This window comes from Macaca nemestrina, chromosome 3, assembly GCF_043159975.1.
Source record: "Macaca nemestrina isolate mMacNem1 chromosome 3, mMacNem.hap1, whole genome shotgun sequence".
NCBI lineage: Eukaryota > Metazoa > Chordata > Mammalia > Primates > Cercopithecidae > Macaca > Macaca nemestrina.
The window spans coordinates 11,029,596-11,046,172 of record NC_092127.1 but is presented as its reverse complement, the minus strand read 5'-3'; the positions used below and the strand labels follow the sequence as shown (position 1 = coordinate 11,046,172).

The 16,577-nt window shown below is 35.1% G+C and overlaps 1 non-coding gene across 1 annotated transcript; it reads right to left on the bottom strand.

Moving 5' to 3' along the window:
- Window positions 1-1,920: 1,920 nt before the first annotated feature.
- On the bottom strand, window positions 1,921-1,991 carry LOC112424050 (small nucleolar RNA SNORD65). Its single transcript, XR_003014698.1, has one exon. It is a non-coding gene; the product is annotated as a small nucleolar RNA SNORD65 (small nucleolar RNA).
- Window positions 1,992-16,577: the final 14,586 nt, after the last annotated feature.

The following is a 16,577-nucleotide window of genomic DNA, read 5'->3' as shown; positions in this document are numbered from 1 at the left end:
CGAGGTCCACAGATCACTATCTCAGAATCTCGGACGAAGAATAATTTTTACATGTTTACTGTTTCTATTGCTCTACAATCTCCCAGCCTGTCTAAGAAACCTCAAACACATTTTCAGATGTAAACTTATATTCATGCTAATAGAAATCTTCTCTGACACATCTGGTGTAGCACCAAGGACTTTTCCTTTGAGATGCTCATAATGGTTGGAATTTCCTCCCTTAATTTATTATTTGCTTGAATTTCTCATCTTCTAAGAGACAGCAGATCATAAAATCAAATAATTACAGCCCCAGGAAGTTCATGCATGAAATCATTGAATTGGACAGTTTGTGGAATAAAAGTAAGCAGACACATAATATCTAAGGGAGGGGTGCATGATGCTCTTTTGGAAAACATGCAAATCTTTTCCTTTAGAGGAATACAGGCAGGTTGAACATTACATTGAATATATCCTTAGACTCCAGTTTGTCACCTGTGCCTCAGTTTGGAATATTCATAAAGACATAGTCACTGACTTTGTATAGATTTTTTTTTTTTTGCCTTTTTCAAAAAATGTTACAGCAGCACTTAGCACTGTCAGAAATATGTTGAATCCTCAGATAAGTTCAATGAATGAAACAACACAGTTTTTGCTATCTAAAATGTTATTAGGATATGAATACACAAAGAATTTCATGTTTGAGAGGGTAAAATAGTGATTCCAGGCTCTTTAGTAGACTACTGATTGTAAATTATAAGTGACTTTTGGGCTATGTGAGACATAAATTACAATCAGGTGCAGAAAGTTATACCATGATGTTGACAAAACTTAGTGCCTGTAGGACTACAGTGGAATCAAATTGATGACTCATAAGTTATCAGAATGACAAGTGATAGCTGTGTATTTTTCTCTCCTTCTATAGTAAATACACTTGATTCCAAGTGCTACAAACGGATGTTTTTGTTGAACTTGTTAAAGTGATTGTGGTTTTTCTTACATAGTTTATTACTATAGTAAACAACACTGATTTAATTTTCAAATATTGAACCATCGTTGAATATCCAGGATGAAACCCAGTCTTTCACTATGTCCTGTCTTTATAATATTTTAAAATATGTTTTTAATTGACAACATAAAATTGTTTTTATAGTTATGGCATACAACATGATGTTTTAAAATATGTATATGATGTGAAATTAATAATTTGTTAACATAATTAAAATGTTATCTCACATACATTTTTATAATTAAAACACTTCAAATCTACTCTTCTAGCAATTTTCAAGTATACAACATATTATTATTAACTATAGCCACTATACTCTATAGATCTCTTAAAATTATTGCTCATATCTAACCGAAATTTTGTATCCTCTGACCAAAATCTGCCCAAACTCCCCTGACCCCAGACTCTGGTAACTACCACTCTACTTTTTCTTCTGAGTTCCACTTTTTAAATTCTGTATATAAGTAAAATCATGCCGTATTTGTCTTTCGGTTGCTGGCTTACTTCACTCAACATAATGTCATCTATGTTCATCTACAATGCCAGCAATGACAGAATTTCCTTCTTTATGATGCTAAATAGTATTCCATGTGTCTATATACCACATTGTATTTATCCATACTTAGATTCTTAGACTCACTCATCCATTAATAGACACTAAGGTTAATTCCATATCTTGGCCATTTTAAATAATGCTGCAATGAACAGAGGGGTGCAGATATCTCTTTGACATACTGATTTCATTTCCTTTGACTATATTCCCAGATGTAGAATTGTTGATTCATAATGGTAGTTCTATTTTTATTTTTCAACAGTCCTCTGTGCTGTTTTATGAAATAGCTGTACTAATTTACATTTTCAGCAACAATGTGCAAGTGTTTCCTTTTCTCCAGATAATTGCCAACACTTAATATCTTTAGTCCTTTTATTTTCCTCAGAAAACCATGTTTGCCACTAAACAATTTGCAGGTAACCTCAGCTATTTGGAGTGATCTCATTATTTGACCTTCAGTCTTCTTCTTCTTTTTTCTTCTTTTTTTAAGAGCCGGAGTCTTGCTCTGTTGCCAGGCTGAAGTGCAGTGGTGCTCACGCAACCTCCACCTCCAAGGTTCAAGCAATTTCCCCTGCCTCAGCCTCCCAAGTAGCTGGGATTACAGGCACGTGCCACCACGCCTGGCTAATTTTTTGTATTTTAGTAGAGATAGGATTTCACTATATTGGCCAAGATGGTCTCGATCTCCTGATCCTGTGATCCGCCCACCTTGGCCACCCAAAGTGCTGGGATTACAGGTGTGAGCCACTGTGCCCAGCCCAGTCTTTTTTATAATAGCCATATTAACAGGTGTGAGACCATAATTTATTGTGGCTATAATTTGCATTTCCCCGGTGATCAGTGATGTTGAGCATTTTTTCAAATATCTCTTGGCCATTTACATGTCTTCTTTTGATAGTTCTGCCTATTTTGATTCTTATTTTTAATCAGGTTATTTTTTTTTTCTTGCTATTGAGTTGTTTGAGTTCCTTACATATTTTGAATATTAATCCCTTATCAGATGAATCGTTTGCCAATATTTTCCCCCATCTTCTAGGTTGTTTCTTAACTATATTGGTTGTTTTTTATGCTGTGCAGGAGACTTTTATTTTGATATAATCTCATTTGTTTATTTCGTTTTTGTTGCTTGTGCTTTTGGAGTAATGTCCAAAAATTTATTGCCCAAACCAGTTTTATAAAATGTTCCCTTTACATTTTCTTCTAGGAGCTTTATAGTTTAGGTTATATTTTTAGTATTTAATCCATTTTGAGGTAATTTTTGTATATGATGTGAGATGGGGTTATATTTCTATTCTTCTGTATGTAGATATGCAGTTTTCCAACGGCATTTGTGCAAGAGATTGTTCTTTCCCACTTGTATATTCTTGGCATCTTTGTTAAAAAATCAATGGGCAGTAAATGCATAAACTCACTTCTATTTTGTTCAACTGGTCTCTGTATCTCTTTTTATGCTAGTACCATGCTTTCTTGCTTACTATAGATTTATGGTACATTTTGAAGTCAGGTATTGGGATACTTCCAGCTTTGTTCGTTTTGCTCAAGATTGTTTTGGCTGTTTGAAGTCCTTTTCAGTTCAATAAATTTTTTTTTCATTTCTGTGAAAATACATCTTTGTAGCTTTTAAATATATCTTTTAACTTTAATAGTAATTACACCTGATGTGTTGATTCCTTTGATAGTATGGACAGTTTAACAATATTAATTCTTCCAATGTATGAATAGGGGCCACCATTCTATTTATTTGTGTCTTCTTCAATTTCTTTTATCAGTATTTCATAGTATTCAGTGTACACATCTTTCACCCCCTTGGTTACATTTATTTCTCTGTGGGCTTTTTTCTTATAACTATTGTAAACGGATTTTTTTTATTTTTTAAAGACAGTTCACTGTTGGTGTATAGAAATGCTACTGATGTTTGTACGTTGACTTTGTATTCTGCAACTTTAATAAATTGGCTTATTATACTTTAACAGTTTTCTGCTGAAATCTTTAGAGTTTTCTATTTATAAGATCAAATCATCCACAAACAAGGTCAATTTAACTTTTTCCTTTCTTATTTGGATGCCTTTTATATCTTTCTCTTGCCTAACTGCTTTGTCTAGGACTCCCAGTACTATGTTAAATAGAAGTGCTGAGAATAAGTCATCCTTGTCTTATTCATGATCTTAGAGAAAAGGTTTTTGACTTCTCACCATTGAGTATGATGTTATCTGTGGGCTTGTCATATATGGCTGTTTTTGTGATAAGATACACTCCTTCTATACCTAAGTTATTGAGCGCTCTTACCATGAAAAAATGTTGAATTGTGTCGAATGCTTTTTCCGTATCTGTGGAACCGATGAATATAATTTTTATGTTTCAATCTGTTGTGGTTTCTCACTTTTATTAATTTGCATCTGTTGGATTGTCCTTGCACCCCAGGAATAAATGCCACTTAATCATGGTGAGTGATCCTTTTAATGTGCTGCTTAATTTGATTTACTAGTATTTTGTTGAGAATTGCTGCATCTATTTTTATTAGAGATATTGGCTTGTAATTTCCTTTTTTATAGTATCTTTGTCTAGTTGTGGTATTAGGATAATGATAGGCTAAGAATAAAAGAGAGAAGACACAAATAAATAAAATTATAAATCAAAGCAAAGCTATTACAATGGAAATTACAGAAGTACAAAAGATTATAAGAGTCTAATATAAACAATTATACACTAAAGTTTGGATAACTTGGAAGAAATAGATAAATTCCTGGGAACGTACAAACTACCAAGACTGAATTATGCAGACAGAGAAGATCTGAACAGAGCAGCAAGGAGTAAGAAAATAGAATCAGTAACAAAAAGCCTCCCATCAAAGAAAAGCCCAAAACCTTCATATTGAATTCTACCAAACATTTAGAGAAGAACTAATACTATTCCTTCTCAAAGTCTTCCAAAAAATTGTAGAGGAGAGAGTAATAAAAGCTTATTTTATCTTTATTATATTTTTGCAGTCAGCTTGCTTATATATTCGGAATTTTGTGTCCAAATTCATAAAGTATGTTGATGTGCATTTTATTTTTCTTATCATTCCTTTGGTATTTCTATCAATGTAATGTTGACTTCATACAAGACTTGCAAAGTCCTCTCTCATTTATGGAAGAAATTATGTGTGATGGTTATTTTTTCTTCTTTAAATGTATCTTAAGTATTTTCCTGTAAAATTATCTGGGCCTGAAACTCTGTATTTTGTAAGTTTTCTATTTGGTAGATTTCTACTCTGGAATGCTTTTAACTTTAAATTCAAGACTATTTATGTTATCTAGATTTTCTTGTGAGTTTCAGTAGTCTCTTTTCTTCTAAGAATGGTTACATTTCATCTCAGTTTTCAAATGTGTGGCATAGGGTTGTTTGTGGTATTCCACTTTAACTCTTTTAATGATTTTGGAATCAGTAGTAGTATTCCTTACTTTCTGATATTGGTCATTTCTCTATTCTGGTTTCTAGATCTTTTCTTTACTGTCTTTTTAGTCTAAAAAGCAAACAAAAAAGTGGTTATGTATTACTTGAGCATATATTTTATGTTTATTTAAAAAAAAATTCAACAGAGGAATGACCTAGGAAAAACTATTAGAAATATATAATTATCTAGTGTACAATAATAAATGATGATATAGCAAAAGTAGTGTAGCTTTTTTGAGTAGCTTTTAAAATGCTTTCTGAGTGTGTGCTTTCATTTTCTACAAAGTGCTTTATATTTTGTTATACAATGAAACACCAACAGCTCAGCAGTACCAATAAGAAGAGAAAATTACAAACTTTAAGGTGTCAGCTCACAGGAGTATTGCCGGAATCTGAAACTCCATGAAATGATAACAAAAACTTTCGATTCAATTTGTCTTTTTCTGAAACACCAAAGTTATACAATAAGCTGAAATAGGTTTAGTACAAACTATACATGGGATTGCATTCTAACTAACTACTTAGAAAATTAAAATATAGTCATTATGAGAAAAAAATCAATTTTGTCAAAACTGAGTATGCAATTAATTGTGAGCCAAAATAATAGAATATAGAAATACAAAAAAGACATCACTTCCTAATTAGTTGCAATGGTGGCAGTGGAGACTATACTTCATGTGGTTTCCCTCCAGAAACCTCACCAGCTTCTCTTGGTAAGGATCTGAGAAAGATCTCTTAATAGTGCTGACAAGGAATGGGGAAAAAAATATCCATTATGAAGCTCCTAAGATATTTCTTTAACACATGCTTACTGTCCAGGAGGGAAGACATCACCAAAGAACAATACTAAAACTTTATCCCCAGTGGGAAGACATGTGCTTCTCACTTCAACACCTTCAGCCTTTCTGCTTCACCTAAGGAAGAAAAAAAATCAAAACAAAAGAACAAAACATAGTCAACAGGGGAGAGAGAGCTAAAGAAACTGACAAGGAATGTTTGGCCAGAGAAGGGAGTAGAGATAACAATAACAACAACAATAATTAATTAATTAATATTAAAAAAAATCTACCCAGAGCACAAGAAACACTTGTAAAGGCCACATTCCCAAAACACAGCTCCAGTTAGAGACTGAGATTTAATTAGAGGATTACAGAGCATGTCCCTTTCTAAGCTCCACCAACACTCTAACAAAAGCCAGTTTAATTACACTGGATTACAGAAGAAATAGCTGTAAGGCAAAGACTCCATCTAACAAGCAGTACAAAAGGAAGCCTCAAAGGCAAGACTGGAGACTAAAACAGGCACACTAGCAAAATTTAAATTCTCTCCTAACTACAGCTACTGTAAACATAAAAAACAGTCCACACTTAGCCAGATTAACTTATATAAGTCCTTACACTAGGGACCTATTAACCAGGATTCGTATTACCTGATACGATGTGTCCAGCTGACAACAGAAAATTACAAGGCATACCAAAGGCAAAAAGAAAAAAAAAAAAGAATAGAAAAGAAAAGCATTCTGAATAGACAAGCAATCATTAAGATCAGAATAGAAAAATACAGATTTCGTATTTATCAGAAAAGATATTTAAATGATTGTGCTCATTATATTAAGAGCTCTAATGGAAAACTTGTTTTTTCTTATTAAGATATCTAATGGAATTTTTTTTTTTTTACATTAATGTCAGCGGAGAGATAAGACCGATAAAGAAAAAAAAATCAAAAGAAAATCCTGAAATCAAAACTACTGAAATGGAAATTAAGAACGCTCTTAATAAGCTTGCTATGGTTTGAATATTTGTGTTCCCTTTACCATCAGGTTTGAAATTTCATTCCTAATGCGACAGTATTTAAGAGGTGGGCCATTAGTGGGTGATGACTCCATGAGGGCCCCTGCTCATGAATGAGATTAGTAACCAAGAAGGGCTGAAGAGATCTTGCTGGGTCCTTTCTGCCCTTTCACCCTTCTGCCATGTAAAGAAACAGTGTTCATCCTCCCTGGAGGATGCAGCCACACGGTGCCATCTTTGAAGGGCAGAATTGGCCCTTACTAGACGTCGAACCTGCTAGTGCCTTGATCTTGAAATTCCAGCCTCCAGATTTGTGTGAGAAACAAATTTCTATTCTTCACACATTACCCAGTCTCAAGTATTTTGTTACAACTGCAGCAAAGGACTAAGACAAAGCTCATGAAGACTTTCAAGAAAACTGAGGAAATGACTAGTGAACTTGAAGATAGGTTAATATAACCTGTAACTCAAAGGGAACCAAAGAATGAAGACACAGATCAGGACGTCCAAGAAATATGGAATGATATCAAAAGTTATATCCATAATTAAACATCAGGAAAAGAATAAGAATAAGGCAAAATAAATATTTGAAACAATAATGACTGAGAATTTTCCAAAATTAACATGATACATCAAATCACACATCCAGGATGCTCAGAGAATGCCAAACAAGATGAATATGAAATACACACGTATACACAGACACACAGACACACACACACACACAAACACATACATGTATCTAAGCATAACATCATCAAGCTGCAAAAAAAAAAAAAAAAAAAAAAATACAGGGGGAAAATCTTATAGAAAGTTGGGTACATCTTAACTATACAGAAGCAAGGATGAGAATGACAACGAACCTGTCATCAGAAATCATACAACCAAATAGAGTGGAGTAACGTTTTTAAGTGTTGAAAGAAAAAAACTGCCAACTTAGAATAACATATCTAGCAAAATTATCCTTCAAAAGTGAAGAAGAAATAAAGGCTTTTTCAGAAGAACAACTGAAGGAATTCATTACTGGAAGATCTATACTGTAAAAAATATTAAAAGAAATTCTTTAGATTAAATAAAGTAATATACATGAGAAACTTGGATTGATGTGTAATATTTTAAAAGTTTTTCTTATCTTAATTGATCAAAAAGATAATTATTGACAGCAATGATAGCAACAATAATCAATTCATCATTGCTCAGGGATGTCAGATAAATGGCAATAAAATCCTCATGCCTGTAATCCCAGCAATTTGGGAGGCCGAGACGGGTGGATCACCTGAGGTCAGGAGCTCATGACCTGCATGGCCAACAACGTGAAACCCCATCTCTAGTAAAAATACAAAAATTAGCCAGGCATGGTGTGGGTGCCTATAATCCCAGCTACTCAGGAGGCTGAGGCAGGAGAATTGTTTGAACCCGGGAGGCGGAGGTTGCAGTGAGCTGAGATCAGGCCACTGCACTCCAGCCTGAGTGACAGAACTAGACTCTGTCTCAAAATAAATAAATAAATGGCAGTAAAATCACAAGAAATAAGACAGACATACTGGTAATACTACGTTATGAGGTATCCATACTACACTCACAGTCGTGTGTGTGTGTGTGTGTGTGTGTGTGTGTGTATATACGTATTTTTTTTTTGAGACGGAGTGTCACTCTGTTGCCCAGGCTGGAGTGCAGTGGCGCAATCTTGGCTCACTGCAACTTCTGCCTCCCAGATTCAAGCGATTCTCCTGCCTCAGTCTCCTGAGTAGCTGGGACTACAGACCTGTGTCACCATGCCCAGCTATTTTTTTGTATTTTTAGTAGAGATGGGGTTTCACCGTGTTAGCCAGGATGGTCTTGATCTCCTGACATCGTGATCCGCCCACCTTGGTCTCCCAAGGTGTTGGGATTACAGGCATGAGCCACCTCTCCTGCCTGGCTCATAAGTTTTTATTTGACATTGTACTTAGATTATGTAAACATATATGTTGTAAACCCTAGGGCAACCATTTAAAACGTTTGCGTTAAGTATAAATTACATGCTGACAGAGAATCAAATTAACTAGTATAACATGCTCAATTAAAACTGGAGAAAATAGAAAAAGAGGAGAGAAAAGAAAGAACAAATGTAATGATGATTGAAATTAATGTATAGCTTTCATATATCCTGGAACTATTTTTGAATTAATACAAATTTATATATCAGAAAAATGTTTATTCTCAATAGATTAAATAATAATTAAATAATTTTAGTGCTAAATTAAAGTTGTTTAAATAAAAATGTTTCATATTGTTTAAAAATAATGTTTTGTGAAATAAGGATTATCCCTACAAATAAGGATGTTTATAAAGTTAACAACCAAATTTAACAAATTCATTTAAATATGATTTAAGAAAAACATGCTAAATACCTACAGGCCTGAGTGAGTCAGATCTAGACGTAGATGGATCTAGAAATCATATTTTAATCAGTCCTATATGTAAACACTGTTAGGATTTCCAAGCCTTTGTCGTATTTAGAGACACACATCAATTAAAAGTTAGCACATAACAGAATGCAACTTGCTGGAACAGACTATGACATTGATAGAATCATATTTTTTGCTAACACTTAACATTGCTTACTTCTGTTTTGTGTTTTTTTTAGACAGTCTCTCCCTCTGTCACCCAGGCTGGAGTGCAGTGGCATAAGCATGGCTCACTGCAGCCTCTCCCTCCTGGGCTCAAGGGATCCTCCTGCCTCGGCCTATGTACCTGGGACTACAGGCATGCACCACCATGTCTGGCTAATTTTCTATTTTTCATAAAGATGGGGTGTCACTATGTTGCACAGGCTGGTCTCAAACTCTTGGGCTCAAATAGTCCTCTCACTTCCTCCTCCCAAAGTGCTAGGACACGAATGAGCCACTGTGCCTTTCTTATTGTTTATTTTTAACTTTTTTGTTTCCCTTAAAATGATTTGTTGAAACCTACTCAATGGAAGTCTCTGAGAACTGTACAACCCGAAAGCCTGAGGGAGTTGGTCAATTCTTCCTCATCCAACTTTGTCAAGCATAACCTCTCAACTGATAGAGAAACTATTGAGGCTTTGCCTTCATGCCTCAGAAAGAAACAAAGGAGAAATCATGCTCATCTAGCATTTAGTTGGAGAGAAAAATATGGTATTAATGTTTAACTTTTTCTCCGAACAGAGATGGATGCTTTAATTCAAGGTAAGAGGCAGCAATGTTAACTCAATGGGAGCTAGGAAGCATTAGAAGGAAGAAATATATGATATCCATACAAATAATGAAGGGCATGTGGTTCTACCCTTCTACATTTCAGCAGCTCTGAATAATTTCTTACAGCTATTCCTGCCACAGGAGCCATTAGATTCAGAAGGCAGTATGAAAACAGAAAATAGTAAACTATTGATTCATAAGCCGCTTTCTCAAACCTCAAGAGTTGTTTTTTTTTTTTTTTTAACATTCACTTGGTAACCTATTTAAATCCTTGTCTGTCTTCAAAATGTGTGACAACAGAAAGCAAATGTGGTCTACCAGTCAACCTTAATTAACATTCTTTGAGGTCAGATACAAAAATATTGATATGATTATCATCAATATATTGATATAGTATTTTTGTATTGATATATTGACATAGTATCTCTGTATTGATATGTTTATATCACATCTCTTTAAAGATGGTAGAGCGAAGCCGTGGTGATGAGGATATGCAATTTGATCCCAATTCTGAAAAAGTTCATTCTGTCTTCTGTCTTACCATTCATTGCCCTATTGTATAATAATGGAGCGAACGATCAACTCTTAAAATTCTCTTGCTTTTGTATAAACATTAGAACATAAGTGACAAACCTGCAAATAAAATATTTTTTTTTAAAACTGACAGAGATTAGTTTATTACTGATTATATTATTCTTTATTAAAATGTGAGTATAATTTTAAATCTAAGTCAAATTACTTCATGTGAATATCTACATAACTGTAACAGACATAATATTTTAAAAATATAAGCTTCCTGGACACGTAGACTCTCCCAAGACTAAACCAGAAATAAGTAAAAAAAAAATAAAATAAAATAAAAATAAGCTAACCACAGTGCCTAACAGCCCTGTAGCTTTATAAGGAAGATTAAGAACAAAGACACAACTACAAAACAATCACTAGGCCATGCATCTTGGCCTGGATTGTCTCATTTAGCTATCAGGAGAGCATGACAACTATGAAGGGGTGGCCTGCCCCTCCACACCTGTGGGTGTTTCTCGTAAGGTGGAACGAGAGACTTGAGAAAAGAAATAAGACACAGAGACAAAGTATAGAGAAAGAAAAGCGGGGGCCCAGGGGACCGGCGCTCAGCTTACAGAGGACCCACGCCGGCCCCGGTCTCTGAGTTCCCTTAGTATTTATTGATAATTATCTTTACCATCTTAAAGACAGGGGAGTGGCAGGACAATAGGATCAAAGAAAAAAGAGGAAATCGGCAGTAAGACATATGAACAAAAACCTCTGTGACATGAATAAGTTCAAAGGACAATGCTGTGCCTTGAGATGCATATGCAAACATCTCCATAAACCTTTTGGCAGCATAGTTTCAGTCTATCACATGGGGAGAAACCTTAGACAATACCTAGCTTTCCTAGGCAGAGGTCCCTGCGACCTTTGGCCGTGTACGTGTCTCTGGGTAGTTGAAATTAAGAGAATGGTGATAACTTTTAACCAGCAAGCTACCTTCAGGCATTTGTTTAACAAAGACACATCCTGCACAGCCCAAAATCCATTAAACCTTGAGTCACCGCAACACATGTCTCTTGCAAAGGACAAGGTTGGGGGTAGGGTCACAGATTAACAGCATCTCAAATACAGAACAAAATGGAGTCTCTTATGTCTACTTCTTTCTATATAGACACAGTAACAGGCTGATCTCTTTCTTTTCCCCACAAACTATGTAGTCACTCTTCTACCTCTATAAGCAACTTTAGAAATAAAGGAGACAAAACTTTATGTGAAGTGTACAGTAGTCCTCTCTAATCCACAGTTTCACTTTCTGGGTTTTCAGTTACCTAAGGTCAACCACAGTTCGAAATTGTTAAATGGAAAGTTCCAAAAGTAAACAATTCATAAACTTTAACTTGAGCAATGTTCTGAGCAGTATGAGGAAATCTCACTCAGTCCCGCTCAGGACATGAATTCTCCCTTTGTCCAGCATCCCCACTCTACCTGCCCATTAGCCACTCAGTAGCCCTCTTGGTTATCAGATCCGCTGTCCCAGAATCACAGCACTTGAGTTAAAGGAACCCATATTTTACCTACTAATGTCCCCAAAGCCCAAGAGTAGTGATAATGGCAATTGAGATATGACAAAGAGAAACTATACAGTGCTCATTTAGGTGAAAAGGTGAAAGCTCTCAACTTAATAAGAAAAAAAGGAAAAATGTATACAGAGCTTGCTAAAATTTACCCTAAGAACACATCTGTCCATGAAATTGTGAAGAAGAAAAAATTTGTGCTAGATCTGCTGTCGCACCTCAAACTGCAAAAGTTATGGCCGCAGAGCATGTTACATGCTCAGTTAAAAAGGCTTCAAATTTGTGGTGAAAGACATGAATGGAAGTGTATTCTGATATAAGGCAGTCAGGTTCATTCTACCATCCCAAGTAGCATCACTCAAAAGGGGTTTGGGAACATATTTCAAATGGAGAAGGAAAGACTATTCTACCAGTTTTCATTTCGGTTGCCTATTTTCCCAATCAGATGCTTTACTATTTTTATTTATTTTATCAATGAGATAATTTTTTAATATATTTATTAGAGACAAGGTCTACCTATTGTCCAGGCTAGAGTGCAGTGGCACAATCATAACTCACCTTAAACTCGAACTCCTGGATTTAAGCAGAGATAATATTTTAAGATTAATTCATGTAAGACAAATTAAGTTGGCATAAAGTATGCCCATTTTAGATTTTTTATAAATACAGACATGCATCATATAATGATGTCTCTGTGAAATATGCGCTGTATATACATCTATTTTGCCATAATAAGAGCTACTCTGTAGAGGTGTACCATATTTTAGTCTTTTATGCTGTATTTTTACTGTACTTTTTCTGTGTTTAGATATGTTTAGATACTGAATCTGAATGCTGTCAATTAAACCACGATGTCTTCCACTCACAAATTTAATGCCTTTTCCATCTTAACTAAGCACTTATAATGCACTATGGCTGTAACTTTCACTTTTTTACTTAGGGGAAACACTTTATAACTTCTCTTTGTTATATCTTTTTTGCCAGCATCGCTACTCTTGTGTTTGGGCTTCTAAGTGGCTAATCAGAAAGGAGCTTCTGCAGCCCGGAACCTCTGGAGGAAGGTATGATTCATGTTCCAGGACAGAGCTGGACAACATGAGATTTCATCACTCTACTGAGCGTGGTACACAGTTGAATAATTATGAATTGTTTACTTATGGAAATTTTTATTTTACATCTTCAGACCACAGTTAACTACAGGTAACTGAAACAGTAAAAAGTGAAATCACGGTTAGGAGAAACAACTGTAGAGCAAAAGATTGCTGATTCCCCATAACTATAAAAGGATAATCTCGCAATTAAATTGTAGCAACAGAAAGTTTATTATGGCACCCTTGTTGCAACAGTAAAAATTTGGAAGCAAATATGGTCTCCACAATAGAGAGGTTGATTATATTCTACTACACAGTTATTGGCAAGGTATAAAGAAAAATTTTTAAAGCTGTAAAATGTTTTATATAGGTATCTATTGTTTAACTGATAATATGTAGTGTGTATACATTGTTTTTGTCTGGAAATAGTCTGGGGAACAGTTATTATGTGGAAGAAAGACTTGGATGGAGAATAGCTCTTTAGGTAAATACAGCTCTAAATTTTCTAAGTTTTGAAATGAAAAGGAGCACCTGGACATAAATTGTATTATTTTTCTGTTTCTGCATTAAAAATTACCACAGATTTAATTATGTCTTTAACAGCTTTTCCCACAATATAGAATAACGGAATTACTGTTTGACAGAATAACTAGGAGGTATTATACACTAGGCAGCAAGAATCTTGGGGCCCTCTCGGATTTTTGCTTAGCACAAAATTTTGATCTCTTTGTTTCTCTCTCTCCCTGTCTCTCTTTGACTGATAAAATTAAAAAACAGGCAAATATGACTCTCCAAGTCATATTTACTAGAAATATATACAAGGGATAAAAATGTATTTGTTAATGCTAAGTATTGTTTGTATATATGCACGCACACACATAAACACACTGAAGGTCCATATGGATAAACAAAAAGGTTTAGGCCAGGGGCGGTGGTTCACACCCGTAATCCCAGCATTTTGGAAGGCTGAGGTGGGCGGATTACCTGAGGCCGGGAGTTCAAGACCAGCCTGACCAACAGGGAGAAACCCCGTCTCTACTGAAACTACAAAGCATCTCTAATCCCAGCTACTCGGGAGGCTGAGGCAGGAGAATCACTTGAACCTGGGAGGCAGAGGTTGCAAGGAGCCAAGATCATGCCACTGGACTCCAGCCTGGCAACAGAGCAAGACCCTCTCTCAAAAAAAAAAAAAAAAGGTTTAATGGGATGATCCAGAGTGGGAACAGAGGAAATGATGACTAGGAATACTGTTTAATCTCTTTTTGATGTTAAAAAGGTGGTGATAAAGGCAGTCAGTATTAATTGTATATTAAAATTAAAAAGAGAAACCAAGGTAGAAAAGGACATGATTTTACATATCTCAACCGCATTATGGTTTATTTTAAAGGACTGGGTAAGGTATTGCAGTTTGTTTCACTCTGGAAAATCATTAAGGAATTTTACAAGAAGAAAATTATTTCAGTTATTAATAGCACACATTTCATTTTTTATGTCTATATAAAAAGTGATAGAAAATGAAGCTATGAAGTAAGTTTGTGCTGAAGTACCAGTTAATGGAATAGACCACCTAATTTTTACATACAGCTATTAATGGGGTTTATCCTTGCCCTGATGCTGCTACTTATATTTGGCAGACTGCCTTGAACAGGAACATGCTTTCATTTTGATTTTTTTGGTCAACTAGTTCCCCTAAGACCAATGTGGTAACATTACTATCCCCAATCTAGAGAAGAAAATTTTAACGACAAAAATTCAGTCGTTCAGGAGCACGCAGATGGTAAGGGACAGGGCAGACACTCTCCAGAGCCTGTGCTCTTCACAGCTGTGCTAGCCTCCTCTCCTGCCCATGGATCCGTCCACGTCATGAAAGAACAGGGATGACGAGTTTGTGCTTCAGAAAGAGCCACATGCTCTGTGGAATACTATTCAGCAATGACAACAAAGTCAGTAGAACGACACGCCTTGACCTGGACTCATCTCACAAGCACAATGCTGAATGAAAGAAGCTAGGTACGGGGTGTACGTGACGTAAAAGCGAGAGCATTTGCTCTGAGTATGTAACAGGAAGGGGACACGATGGGGACTTTTGAGGGCTTGATTTGGGCTAGTTACACATGTGTGTACATTTGATTAAAAGTCAAACAACAAACAACATTTGTGAACTTTATGTTTACGTTATACTTGAATTCAAAATATATTTAACAAAAAGGGAAGAGTATGCTTTCCTCCATCTGATCATGAAAAGCATGTTCTTTCTTTTGTTTTGTTTTTCTTTACTGGCTTTTAGAAAATTTAAGTTACCATTAATAGTCTCTGATAATAAATACATGTATCATCATCTTTTGTATATCTATTTCTTATTCAATTCCACTCCATTTAATTCTATTTATTGTGTTCCTTTTGTCTGTTTATATGAATGGAAATTGAAAAACCAAAATGTACTGAAAGGATCAGCAGTCAGATATCATATGTAAATATTGCCTATTAATAAGTACTTAGACAGCCTTGATGAATAATGTTTTTCTTCTTTTTCAGTTTTCTTGACAGAGATCCATGTATTCTGGAAAAAGCAGACAGTTCGAAAAAACATAATTAGATTTCATACTTTCTTTATTTGACATCTCACATACCAATCTTCACATTGAATACTGAGAGACATGAAATAATTGGACCTTGCTTCTATGAATAGAACCTTGGATAAAGGATCCCTGTTCTAGGCATTTCTTTTATATCATATCCTTGAAATTCTCAAAACACTTGATCTGATCTCTTATAGTATTATTGACATATTTTTTATCTGTTTGCCACCAAGCAATGAGTTCAAGGACTGGGTTATGTCTGAAAGATTACAGAGTCTGGCAATTACTTGATTTTCAACGTATGCCTGTTGTCTACACTGCCACTCCTGCTCTCAAATGTAAAGCATCTTTGCATTACTGAGACCACTCTGCACAACTTTGGGACCCATATTCTTTAAGAATTCTGATACGGCATCCTGTCATAATAATATATTATAGTGGCATCAGGCACTTTACAAATGAGAAAGTGGATGGATGGATGACTTTTCTGGTAAGACCATGTTATTTACAGTTCTATGACTTTAAGTCATCTTTTTGTTCCCTTCTATTTTTTTAATACCATAGTCTATTATCATTAGTGATTGTAATATCACTAAGTGTCTTCTGGAAATATTTCAAAACACACTGCAACTTAATAGTATATTTCAAAATAATGAAAGATAACACTAAACAATGATTCACGTCTCAAAATTTATCATTTTTCCCAAAGAGAAAGAGGAGTTAAATGACCTGCTACATAGTTTATTCCATTCTCCCATTAGTTAAATAGCCAGAAAATCGTGTGCAATCTAGTGTTCAGTCTGACAAGAAATTGTAGATTATCAATTGCTTCTAAAACAGAGCACTTGGGCTTC